We start from the raw sequence: 13,915 nt of genomic DNA on the forward strand, positions 1-13,915 counted from the left end.
AAGTGCCATGCAAGAAAGCGTTGGCCCTGGGCTCTGGTTTCTGCCCTGAGTGGTGGCTGCTCTCTGGAGAAGCAGGCGGCTGACATCACTGTGGGCTGGGCAGGGCTGACCTTTCTTAGGGTCCTCAGGCGGTTGAGCTCATGGCTGTGGGCAGGCAGTTTGGGCCCAGGCGGCTGGCAACCCTGCAGAAAGAGTTCTGTCTCCTGGTTTGGGTGGCAGCAGCCCAGGGGCATCAGGACCCATCCATCTCAGCACTCAGCAGCACCACATGGCGGGTGGTACCCATTCTGGCTGACCAGGCATCTGAGCCTGTCTTGATTTCCTTAACCTCTCCCCTCACACACTCGACTCAAATCAACAACCACTTATTTACCAGCTGTGTAGCCCGAGGCTGTCTACCCTGGACTGAGCAGCTCACCAGCACCCAGGGCCAACTGGGGAAGGAGGGTCACAGGAGGTCAGAGAGGCTGAGACCCAGGGCTAACAGATGCCCTGAGGCTTTGGAGAGCCAGGGCCAGGAGGAGAACAGCAGGGATGAAGTCCAGACAGAGCCAGGTCGGCCTCTGGGCAGGGCAGGAAAGGAGGCAGAGATGGTCCAGCCTGATTAAGGCCTCTTGTCAGGCAGGGAGCTGGAGTTTGGGCCATGGCCAGAGCCAAGGAGGATGGCCACCATGTGTCCCTGGCTCCCTCCAGGGAAGGTAAGTGTGGTTCCCCTTTCTAGTGATGCAGTTGTTACCCACCTGGACAGCAGGATGAATGATGAGAAAACTAAGCTAGCGCTACCAATCTTCGACCCTCCTTTCACCAAGGTGTGATCTCCACTCCAGCTGCAGGCACCTCCTCTGGGCTGGCCAAAATCTGGGTGTTTTTCCCCAGAAGCTTGGGCAATCCAGGGCACCAGGAAGAGGGGCAGTAATCTGGTCCAGAGTCAATCTTGCTCTCTCCAAGGCACCTAATGGGCTTTGAGAATCTAGAGAAGGCAGGGCCCAGGCTCAAGGCATGGCTGCTCCATCACTGGGGCCAGGACACCTCCGAGTTGTTTGCACAAGGGTGTTTCAGCACTCTGCCAACCCTCCACACAGAGAAGACGGAACTGAGGCCCAGAGGCTCAGCAGCCTGCCTGGGCTGGGTGTGACAGGAACGCTGGACTCCAGCCCAGGAAGTGGGCCCCAGGCTATAATTTGTATCCTCCAGGGCTTGAGATATCTAAGGTTTAATGTGAAATAATGGTTCCACTCTGTCTCACCCCATACCCAAAAATAAACTTAGATAGACGAAAGGCAAAAGTGTAATTATAGAAGCATTGGAAGATAATATAAAGGCAAATCTGAGTGATCTCAGGAAGGCAAGAGAAATGCAAGAGGCAAAACCCTGAAGAAAACAGTTGATATATTTGACTGGAAAGTTTAAAACCTTCTATGTGGTAAGAAATCATTATGAAAAGGTAAAGTGTTCACATTTGCAATGTGAATACAAAGCAACGATATTCACACATATAGAGAACTCCAACAAGTCAGTAAGAAAAACCAACAAAGGATAGAATAGAAAAATACTAAAGTGAATGTGACAAAATATCCCATCTATTAATTATGGAAATAAAAAACTGAAGAACATTTTGTGACTGAATTCGGTGTTGCCTAGGGGAGGAAGGCGCCATTCACACTTCCTGGGGATGTCCTTCTGAAAGGTGCTTGGAGTCCCCATCAGGAGGCCATGCACACACAGCCCAAGTTGTCACCCAACAGAACCTGAGACCTTGAGCCCATTCCACCCTGGGTCTGGGTGGCTCCGAGGGGCTGGGGACTCGGTGATGCTGCCTGTCCTGCACCCAAGGGGACCCCTCTGCCTGAGAGACACGCGGCTGGGCCAGCTCAGAATGGGGGTGAGGGTGTGACTGGCCAGTCCTGCGACCCCATTCCCAGGCAGCATGCTCCCCACGCCCCAGTCTTCGCTCCCACTCTGGGGCTCCCCCAGGGGTCCCCCACTGTCTTCTCCCCCAGCCTGGGCCTCCTGCCTTCCTGCGTGGGCAGCAGGCAGTGTCATCTCTCCCTCCTGCTGAACCCTGGTGAACTGCAGGGAATGGGGGCGGGGCTGCTCGTATCCTATTGGACCGAATCTTGGTGGCCTCTGCTTTCCGGAGAGTTTAGTCTCTAATTTTATATGCGATAGGAGCCGTTATTTGATCCAGATGCCTGTGAAATCCACAGAGGAATGGGTCTGGGATGGGTGGTGGGCGGCTGGGTGGGGCTCCACTCTCATGAATCAGCAAGCGAGGTCTGAGAAGGGGCCCCTTTCTGGGAACAACAAGAGGCCAGCCCCAGTTTTCTGCCCTGGCCCGCAGGGCCCTCCTGAGCCGGCGCCACACCCCCCACCTCCACCGTGTGCATGGGAGGTGATGGGCTGGAGGGCTTCACGGGTTCCCACAGTGAACCTAGCCCCCCTGCCGGCCTCGCCCCCTCACTGGGCACAGGCAGATTCAACTGCCCAGGAAGGACGGTGCACCCCAAGCCCACGGTGTAACTGTGAGGTAGGTTCCTACTTTCCTCCCCCAGCTCTCGCCTGGGCCTGGGACACCTCCGGAAGCCACCCCTTCCCACCGCCCCCAAGGCAGCCCCAAGGCGCTGCAGACTTGGGCCGGGCCCTGGCTCTGTCGCACTCACACGCCCGCCCACCACCGCACAGCCGCCCTCTAGAACTTGGGCACAGAGCATCGACCAGGCCAGGGATAGGCGCCAAGCCCCGGGAGGCGGCTCCCCACTGCCTGCCCTACCCTGCTTTTCTTTTTCTTTCTTTCTTTTTTTTCTCACAACGTGTTTTCTTTTTTCGTCTTCTCTCAGACAGGATACAGTATATTGATTTATTGCTCATTGCCTGTTCTCCATGGAGCTCTGACCAGGTAGGGAGTGTCTGTCTCCTTCTCCCTCCCTTGAACATCCGAGTGCCTAAAACCTGGGGAAACTTTGCTGCGGCACCAGTACAGTGCGGCACCAGGCACCCTGGCAGGTTACAGATGCTTCTGGTGCTTTAACTCCACCCGAAAGCCATCTCCATCCCATCCTGCATGGACCTCCTTCCCAAGCCACCTTGCTGCAAGCCGACAGTCCCTCTGCCATCTCTCCTGGTCCTGGGATGTTAACACACAGCCAGCAAAATTCGAGCCAGAGTCTTTCAGGGGCTGGGAGTGGGGAAGGGGGCATTGTCTCCTTGGAGGAGACAGGTTCTTTCCTTCAGACCTTGCAGTTTCTCTGCCCAGGGTCTCAGTGGGTGAGGGAAGGAGGCCCAGGGAACCTCACATGAGCATTCTCAGGAAGGCAAGCCCTGAACCTCAGAGCCACTAAAGGTTGGCAGGATCTAAGCTCAGCCTCAAATATGACTGTGGAATTTAAAGAGCAAAACACTGTTTAAGTTAACATGGGACAGAGCCCTTCCTATCCCAAACTGAGGTCCAGGGAGGCATCTCCTCCCCAGCAAGGGGCGTGTCCATCAAGAGCAACCACAAACTGGGGTATTTCCAAAAGACACACACCCTAGCCTTCCCCACAGACTGGGCAGGAGCAGGGGGACCCACAGGGCGGTCAGGGTGGGGTGCACTGCTGAGGGGTGCACTGCACCCGCCCACCCCACCCTGTGCTGACAAAAGGGCTCATTTCATGGCCCAGGTGGGCAGCAGCTTGGACAGCCCTCCAGTAGTCCCTGCCTGCCTGACTTGCCCTGCAGGAAGAGCCTGCTGCCATCCTGCTCAGCCCCAGCCCTCCCTGTGCTGTTGCCAGCACCGGCCCACAGCCCTGAATTCCAATAAATTTAAGCTCCAGTTGAATCCAGATTCACCTACATTTTCGCCCTGAGCACATCTTGAGTTCCTTGTCCTGGAGGATGGCACCACCTTGTCCAGAGGGGCATGGGCAGGGCAGCAGCTCCTCCAAAACAAATACAGCCTGGACACATGGCTCCTCCTGCCCCTCCTTGGCTTGGATGCCATTCCTTGGGCCCTGGGGCTCAGTGACTTGACAATTGGGCCAGTTCCTCAGGACCCCCCCAGACCCAGCCTCAGTGCATGCTAGGGTTTCCCCACATGGCTCTGTGCCCCAGAAGGCAGATCTTCCCCTAACTCACAGGAAATGACTCTTTGTCACTCCTGTGGTCTTCCTGGATGTTGGTCTTGGTCCATCCCCAGCCCTCTAGGGTCTCCTAGGCACCCAGGCCTGTGCTCCACAGACCCTGCATGCTCAGCGACTCCGGGCTCAAAGACATGCGGGTCCCACCAGCTGCATGCTCTTATCAGGACAATGACAGCAGAAGGGAGGAACAAGATGATGCCATTGGTATTGTGTCATTCTGGAGCTGCCTCAGTGATTGCTCCACTCTGGACCTGGGCTGGTGGATGGGTCTCAGCCAGCAGGCAAGAGGACCCTGCCTGCTTGTACCACTGAGGCCTGCTGGGATACCCAGAGACACTCTTTGTCCTTAGAGAGATATCCCCTGGTCCCCAGCACAGCCCTTGAGGGGAACACACAGGCACCAGGACAGAAGGCTATGAGGGAGACAAGCCCACCCCTGCTTCAGCTCAGCCTGGGCTCAGCCTGAGCTGGAAGCAGCCCCCAGGCAGAGCCAGCCCAGCCCAGTGTGTGAACAGCTTGTCTGGAGGAAGGACCAAGGCTGCTACCAGGGCACAGCAAGACACCTGGTGCCACTCTGCTTCTAGGGACCCCGGGCGTAGATGCGGGGCTCCAGGCTCCCCTGTGTGGATGAGAAGGACATAGGTGGTGTGGGCCCAGCCAGGGAGAGGTACCACACAGCCAGGGAGGGCTCAGCCGCATCAAACAAATCTGCTCATCCTCATGGTAAATCGACGCTTTCTTATTTCAAGACATTCACATGTGTTGAGGCAGGAAATGAAGCATGTGAGAAACAGCGTCCCACACACTCCTGGAGTAGGCAGCTCTTCCTCTGGCCTCAGCTGTCACCTCCCCCACCCCCAGGACAGCCCACCCCTCACATCCCCACATCCAATCTTCCCCTTGCATTTCCAGGCTGCATTTTTTCAAAGGCCTTTTTTTTTTTTGTTTTTTTTTTTGGTCTTTTTGAGACAGGGTCTCACTATGCAGATCAGACTGGTCTTGAACTCACTTTGTAACCCAGGCTGGCTCAAACTTGAACTTACAGCGATCCTTCTGCCTCTGCCTCCCAAGGGTTGGGATTCTAGGTATGCACCACCACTCCTGGCACCAAAGGCCTTTTAAGGAACACACATGCAGACACATATCTACATGGTCCATGTAGCTTCTGCCTCCACTAACAGCCCAGGAGGACAGGCAGGTGATGGACAAGGCAGCGGGCTGGCTGCTCCTGGCTTGAGTCCTACTCTACAAACTGAAGAGGCAGATCACAGAGCACTGGGTCTGCCCTGAATTGCAGCGTTAGCTCAGGGTCTGGCATTGTGGACAGGGTCCCCAGGTAACTGACAGTGGGACATGGCAGCCCAGAGGGCCTGATATATATATATCCACATGCTTGGAGGGAGTATAAATACGCATCTCCAGGGGACCTACTGCCTGCAGCTCTGACCCTGTTCCCTGGAGGACCAACCCCACAATCTCAGTCCAGAGGGTACCCAGTCATGTAGCACCAGCTCTGTGCAGTGTGGGAACAAGCTGCTAAAGGGAGGAGTTTGAATCAGAATTACCGGCCCTGGCCCATGTGGGGACCACACGTCTCAACCATGCTATGTCGTCCCACACAGACAGGGCCAAGAGGGGGCAGTTGTTCCCCTCTCCTGCCAAATACTAGGCCTCAGCTAGTGAGTGAGGGGAACACAGCTCATGAGGCCTAGTTCCCAGGAAGCTGCTGGTCCTTTGTATGGCTGTCGGATCGAGGTCTGTCCCAGATGTTTAGAGGCTTATATCCCTGTCAGCCCTTATTCCTCTTCTGTTTAGACATGCTGTCATCAAGACCAGATGTCCCTTTCTAGGGTCATGTTCTCGTTGGTCCAAGCCCACTGACCCTGATGCCTGTCCTCTCCTTGTGCTGTAGGGTGCTGGTCTGAGGTCTCATGGCCCCAGGAGGATACAGGGAAAAGGGAGCCCCTTCAGGGGCTGAGGTCACCTGGACAGATGAAGAGCAGGGCAGCCCCTGGCTCAGTCTCCAGCTAGATGCTTTCTAAAATCTTTGGCCTCAGCCTCTTCCCACAAAACTCCACACTGGTCATCTGCTGGCTATATCCAGAAGAGGTAGTGACTGTACAGGAAAATGAAGGTGTCTCCCACCCAGGAACACAGTTGGCTTAAGAGCTTCTGACCTACAGGGGCCTCTAATGTCATAATGCTGTGTCTCACTCCATCATCCACCGCTCCCACTGCACTCTACCCTGCCCTCAGTATTGTTCTGAGTGTGCAAGTGGATGAGGGAGTTCTAACCTCTTCAGTCAGAGCAACTGTACTCTCTGCATGGCCAGAGCCCAGGAGGTGTGCATATTGCCTGCCTCCAGGTTGAAGGCTGAACGGGAACAGTGGAAGGGAAGGCTTTTGAGAGGGAGGCTGTGGTTGCAGAATGCAGCAGCCAGAAAGTGGGGATTTGGGGGAACAGGGCAAAGCAGCAGGACAGAGAGGAGTGGGCCAACTGGGGTCGCCAGGTACAGCTAGGTTGTGGGTTAGGTGGATGCAGGTGCCTTCAGGGACCGAGGGGAATATGTGTGAGAACACTGTTGTGCTACACAGGGTGGAGGGATAGGCTCAGGGAGTGCTGACTACAGAAATGGGCTGACGGGCAGACAGAAGAGTTGTGTGTGCTAAAATTTCACAGATCAAAGAACTGTGAAGAGTGGCTGGACACGGGCTTAGTCCTGCTAGTTATTCCCATGTATCTGTGAACACAGACAGATTCCAGCTTCCTGATTTCCAGAATGACCCATTTAGCGGTCACTGTGAGCCTGCAATGGCCTCCCTGTGCGATGTCCGTGGTCACTGCGAGGGGCCAAAGCTTATTCCTGTTCTTACTTATGTGCTGGGCAACACTCTAGAGTTTTGGACATCTCCAGAGAAAGGGACACAGTACCTGCTCCCAAAGGCCCCCAGTCAGGAGAGGACAACCTGGCAAAGAGGCAGTGCACAGTGGTGCTAGAGCTCAGGGACATGGAGGCAGCAGAGCCAAGCAGGAAGTGGCCTTGTGCAAAGGGGGCCGGCAAAGGAGCAGGGAGTGAGGGAATCTTAGATGGGAGAAGCGGGACATTCCCAAGACCAGGACAGGGAACCCCACAAAGGCTTCTAGCATCCTAGGGCAGGTAGCTTCAGCTCTATTGAAAAACAAAATACAATGCTGTGGCCCATGGGAATACAGAATGGGACTCTTAGCAGGTAGAAGACCTGGAGCACTGGAGGAGATGGAGACAGACCCACTCTGAGGCTCCACCAAGGTCCCTGGGCAGGTGGACACAGGACACCTGGCCAAGAAGGTCACACCCATCAAGCAACCCATCAACCTGCACAACTCAGCTCAGAGCTGAAGCTAGGGGTTACCTGCAGATCCATCGGAGGAGGAGGATCTCCTCCTCAACTTGGAGGACACCCGGACTGTGCGCAACAAGGCGGCAGATGGAACCCTGCTGCCGGTCAGGGCAGTCCACTCTACGGGAGCCCACGTGCACACCATCCATCACCAGCTTTACAAACAGCGTGAGGCGCGCCCACGGCTGTGAGCAAAACAATCCCAACCTTATTTTCCACAAGCACCAACAGATGTTTAGCATTGGGGAGGAATCTCTAGGACGGAGTCGTTTCTCAGGCAGGGCCCCTGGAGCCGTTCCAGGGAGCTGCACGCCCATGGCTCGCACTGTTGTTCCAAGCCGCCCTTCACACGTCAGGAATGTCAAACAGAGCTGACCTCAGCACCCCAGAGTCCCCCTCCAAACACAGCCCTGGCCATCCTCTCCAGCGGCAGGCAGGCTCCGGGGTGTTTGTCTAATTTAAAACAAACTAGTAGAGCGGTATATTATTTCTCCAACCAAACAATATTGAAGCCGCATGTGCGAGGCATCGCGATTGCTTCCTGCCTTCCTGCACCCTTCAAGCCTGCTCAGCACATTTAGCAAGTGAAAAAGAGAGGATTGTTTCCCATTTTGCTGAGAAAATAGAAGCAATCAGAAAAGAATTTCCATGTGCTCCCTCTAGGGCCTCCCTGCCCAGGCCAGCTCTGCTGGGCCTGCAGCACCGGCCCTCCCCTCACGCCTCGCCTCGCGGCTGGGCAGGGCCTCGCATTCTCTCCCAGGCTGGCCAGGCTGCCACCCTCTGCTGTTCACCAAGTGTCCTGTGCAGGTTGCTGCCATCACCCTCCTTCCTTGGCTCCCTCTCAGACTCAAGATTTTATCCCTCCTACTGCATGAAAATGGATCATGACTCCCACAGAAAGTGTATTTTTCCTGCATTTCTACCTCCTGGCCTGGCCTGCCACTGATTCCTTCTGCTTCACGGTTTCTATAGTAGCTTCCTAGGGCTGCTATTAGAAGTATCACAAACCCAGTGGTTTAAAGCAGTACAAAATAAATAAATAAATAAATAAATAAATAAATAAATAAAGCAGTACCATCCAGCCTCTCAACCTAGGAAGACTGAGGTGAATCACCTGAGCTAGGAGTTCAAGAGTAACTTGGGCAGCAGACTGGGCCCAGACTCCAAGAAAACAAAAGCAAGGTGGGCTTGTGTAGCATCTGTGAGGCCCTGGGTCCGTTCCAGGCATCAGAATAAAAAAACAAAACAAAACAAAACAAAACAAAACAAAACAAAACCGGAAGCAAGTGAAGAAGGAAAGAAAAAAAAAATGACACAAAAAACCCCCATAAACATGTTTTAGCTGTGGAGATCAGTCATCTGAGAATGGGCTTCACTGGGTAAACCAAGGTGTGGACAGCGTTACCTGCTCTGACCAGAGGCTGCCCGTGGGCCCTCCCTTCAGGAGTCCCAGTCCTGTCCCTGCCTCTGCTCCGTCCGCATGTCTTCTCTCGTGCTGGCAGTCTTACCTTCTCCTCACAAGCTCACTCATTCATGACCGCCTTGGGTCCTCCTGGGTATCTCCCTTTCACAGAGTCCTAAATTTCAACACACCTCTAAATCCCCTTCTTTTTTTTTTTTTTTTTTTGGCTGGCTTAGGATGCCTTAAGGGTGGGTCTGGTAAGGAAGGTGGAACTGGGGATGGAACTGCGGTATCCTGTGCCTGACTGTGTTTGCAAATCCCCTTCTGACAGATTATGTAGCCAGTTCACAGGCCTGGGGGATTTCGATGTGAACTTCTTTGATCAAGTTTCTGCTGAGCATCATTTGTCTTCTGTCCTCCAGAAATCTACATGCCTCCCACATACAAAATATATTTGCTAACCTCAACATCTATAAAGGTCTAGTCCATTGCAACATGAAGTCTACGTCCAAAAAGAACTCATCTAAATAGGTGAGATGCTAGGTGCAACACATTCTGATACGTGAGTCCTCTCCACTTGTGAACTTGAAAAACCCAAGTGAGAAAACAAAAAGGAGCCACCAACAAGAACCTAGAAAGCAGGCCACCTGTCAGTCTCCCCATCCTCTGCCTCACACAGCTCTGTTCTGTCTTCCGTGGGAAAGGGCCAGGTGCTGCAGTCAGGCAGAGTGTCCCAAGTCCTTGTTCCCCTGGGTGGCTCCCCTGGCCCACCCACTGCTATGGTATCTTCCCAGCCCCCAGAAGGAGCCAGGAATTGGGGCTCCCTGGACCTAGCATGAATCTAGGTGAGGCCCGTTGCCTCTGACTGGTAACAGAGGCCCCCGGCTGGAGCTAGGTCAGATTGCACATGGTCATGTGGTCTCAAGACCCCAACTGTTCACAGGACTGGTAGAGATGCCTCCATCCTCTGCTTTTCTACCTGGCTCCAACAGCCACTCTGGAACAGCTTGTGTGGCCCTGGTCGGCTCCTTGTCCCACCTCCACTGGCCTGTTCTGCCTGTGGACTGTTGCAGGCCTAGGCAAAGAAGCAGGCTGGATGCTGCTGCCCAACACAGAGGTGCTGTGGCTGAGGCACAGGTGGGTTTCTGGGATCAGAAGGGCCTCTCCTTATGAAGCAGTATTACGACAATAGCTGACTACTCGAGGCTTTGATAGAAGAAATTGGGAAATGGATTAAAAAAATTCAATGACAAAGCAATCACTAAAACTGGCTCCTGCCATAATTTAGGAAACAGGAAACATACCTACTACATTCTTGGCATTGAACTAAGCACTTCCCTAGCAAAATATCACCAAAACACATTGGTCATTTTTATTGCACTTAATAGAAAACCTCAAGAAAAAAAAATGATATACTCAAAAAAGAGTGAGCAGGTTCACAGCAAACTGGAGAGAAAACAGAGAGGTTCCAGAAAGTCTAGTCTTGGCAAAACTAAAAGTTATGACTGTTTCTGCAGCTAAGAGTTAATACCGATGAGAATCTAGCAGTAGAAAAGGCTTCTAGGAGTTAAGACAGCTTTGGGGGCACCAAGTGCAGACTAGCCCCACATCAGGCCAGATCGGGGGTGATAGCCTCGAGGGACTGCCTGTCCCCATCTTTGGACATGGAGGGGACACAACTCTCAGAGTCCTGGAGCCTGAGGAGGGAACACCTTCAAAATTCCAGGGTTTCCGCCATGTGGGGCTTATCTCAGTGTGTTCAGGAGCCAGAGCAGCCCATGGCAGCCACTCTGTCTGCCATCCTGTTATGAAGGAAGGGAGTGCGGGCTGAGGCAGACAATAACGGTGAGCCAAGAGGGAACATAATGCCCAGGGAGCTGAACTATGGGCACAAAGGCTGATACCCTGTCCTGGGCTGACCTGGCTGCATCTCGATTCTCTGCTAAGAAAATGCGTTTTTACTTCAGATCAGCCCAGCTAGATCACCCCAAAACAGGACAGAGAAAGAAGTTACTTACCCTGGTCCTGGGCCCCTTGCCCCATTCTGGAAGAAGACTGGCCATGGCCTCCGCATTCCTAGGAGCCTGCCAGAAACCTGTGGCCTGGCACCACAGGTCATTACCCTGGGCAGGGCTCATCCTGCAAAGGGACACACTTTGCCAAGCCATGAGCACTGCTTTCGGTCTGCAGAAAGCTGCAGAAAAGCAGAGGAAGGGTCTGGGATTTGGTGCCAGACTTGCTCCACACTCAGGCTCTGGGTCTTTCCCAGCTGTGTGGCTCTGATTAAGTTGCTTAGCCTCCACGAGCCTCAGCCTCCACAGGTGTGAACCAGAAAATCGACCACTGCCGACAGCATGTGTCAGGAGAGCAAGGGCTATGTTCATGTTCTGAAGGCCCATTAAGCAAGAGCAGGCTCCTTAACAGTCTCAGGGTGGTGATGGTGGAGGCAGAAGAGAGGAAGTCGGTGCTGCGGATGGTGATGATGGCATGTAAAGGAAGCGACATCCATGCCCCAAGAGCCTCTGCTCTATTGATGTGTGTGAGGCACGGACAGGAAGTGTCCCTAGCCCCAGCCAGCACCAGAAAGCACAGAGCGGAGCCCTAACAACCAGGTGCTGATTCGCTCTTTCAGGAAAAAAGGGATGACTTTGGAAAGCTAACGAAGCCCCAGGCATGACTGGAAGACAAAGTGCAAGCCCAGCTCCAGTGGAGGGAACCCACACTTTGGAACACCCTGGAGGAAGATGGATTATATCACTTCCGGTCACAATGCAGCATAGAAGGGTCTTGTGGAGCATGGCAAGCTCTGTGGCCCTCATGGGTGTGTGTGACTTGTCTCTGCTAGGTGGGAGCTTTAGCTGGGTCTTGATGTCATAACAGTTTTTTTTTTTTTTTTTTTTTTTTTTTAACATTTCTGTTTTGTCTAGAAATTTGCCACTGTGCTGCTCATGGCCAAGTAAAGACAGACTCCAATGTACCTTTTGTCAAAATGTCACAAGCTCAAGGGAGATTATATGATTTTCCTTTCTTTGGAGCCACCTTTTCAAACCTTGTGTGAACTTCCCTCCTGTGCCCTCACCTGTGACTTCCCTTTGGGCACAGGGACTCATCAGAGGGCCTGGAACCTGGCACCTTCCCCAGCCACAGGCTAGCCTGGACCTGTCCCAAGCAGGTCTCACTATTTTCTGTGTGGTAAGAAAACCACATGCCAGAACTCTTCTATCACAGGCTGTGCCTGCCCCACCTGGGGGACCCAGCTGTCCCCATACTCCCTGCACACTCTGCAGTGTGGGGTGAGCTGGTCTCTGCCACATAGACTGGGCCCCATAAATTTTTAGCTGATGTTACCTGCCCATCCACTGGTCAGTGCTGCCCAGGTCATTTGTCCTCCCCTAAGAGTTCAACACCTGTGTGTGCCGAGGTGGTCAGTAACTACAGGGCTCATGCTGGCCAGCTGTTTCTGGAGACCGGACCTTCTCTGCCAGCTTTAGGTAAACTGAGCCTTGGCTTCCCCAACCCCTGAGACAGCCTGTAGCAAATCCATGTCCTAGGGCCAAGGGACCATTTGCAGTCTGCAGCCCTTCCTCTGAGGGCAGTGGCAAACATACTGCAGCCCAGTGGGGCTTGTAAGTCCCTGGGTTGCCCAAACACGAATCCCAGCATGCAGCAGTAATTCAACAGAAGCTTACTGAAGAGTCCATATATTGAGGCTGTCCCCACAAAGAACCTCTGTGCTGACCTATGGAGCCCAAGAAGACAGTGACAGCTGCCACTAGGTAATGGGTTGGAGTGGCGCTCCCTGCCTTTGGGTAGTGGCCACATGCCCTCTAGGGATGGTACGGGGGAGGGGGGAGGGATAAATAAACCCAGCGTGGAAACCCAGGCCTGACTTAGGAGCCATATAAGAGGAGTCCAGGTCAGTGCAGGGCAGCACTGGACACATCTGTCTTGGGAACCTGCAAGGTCAGGCCATACCTTGTGCCCCAAGAAGAACAAAGGGTGTCTGTGCTGTTGAGTGAAAAGTCCATGCATTAGGAGCCAGCGTCTGTGGGTCCTCGAGGGCTATGTCTACTCTGGGGAAGCTGGACCCTCAGCACCTTGGCTGGAAGCCAGCCATACTATGGCAAGGAAGGGGAGGATGTGTGCCTCCTCACCGGCAACCACAGCTACCCAAGACTGGGGCTCCCTGTGCTGCAGGACTGACCCCAGAGAGCCTTGGCAGCACACACACACCTCTATGGGAGGCCTCATCTGGCCCTCAAAACCTAAAGCCATCACCGACTCCTCACAACCACCCCTCCCCAGTGCATCCTGTTGTAGGAACTTCAGACAGGGCCACTCCCGATTCATCCCCTTGCTCCCCACCCACCCACCGCTGGCCAGTCCTCCTGCGAGTTCTATGGGAGCCCACTGTTCCCCAGTCCCCAGACCAGCGCAGGCAATGCCTCCTCCACAGCTGAAGGAACAGAGACTCAGAGATGCTGACTCTTCTTTAGGCTGCCTGGCCAGGCAGGCAGGCAAGGATGTGGGGTGAAAGTCCGAGCATGTGTCCTGGGTCCACTGTGTGACCCCCACACAAACAGTGCCTGGACTTTGAGGCCATTCCTGATCCTGCTGAAGTGTCTCAAGGGATGAGTTCAGTATTGGTTAAGTCCAAATTTTGACATTAGGGAAGGAGCTTTTTTTTTTTTTTTTAAATTCAAATATTGAAGAGATCAAATTCAGAGAAACCACTTTAAAATGTTCTGCCTGACCCCATGTAAGCAGCTGGACCAAGAGTTCCATTTGCCTCCTTCTGACCCTGTAGCCTCAGCGCATGCCTGGGAGGCCCAAGGCTGCCCTATAATCTGCCCTACATCCTTCACTCCTCTCCCACCTTCCTAGGGAGCAGGCCCACCCTGGTGCCCTGGCTTCAGCCCTGCAGAAAACACATGAGAAACCACTGTGAATTGGCTTTGCACCGTTCTGCTTCCCTCATCCCCACCCACAGCTGGACCATCAAACCCTGACCAGG

The sequence above is a fragment of the Octodon degus genome, unplaced genomic scaffold (genome assembly GCF_000260255.1).
Source record: "Octodon degus isolate 3935 unplaced genomic scaffold, OctDeg1.0 scaffold00112, whole genome shotgun sequence".
In the NCBI taxonomy this organism is placed as follows: domain Eukaryota; kingdom Metazoa; phylum Chordata; class Mammalia; order Rodentia; family Octodontidae; genus Octodon; species Octodon degus.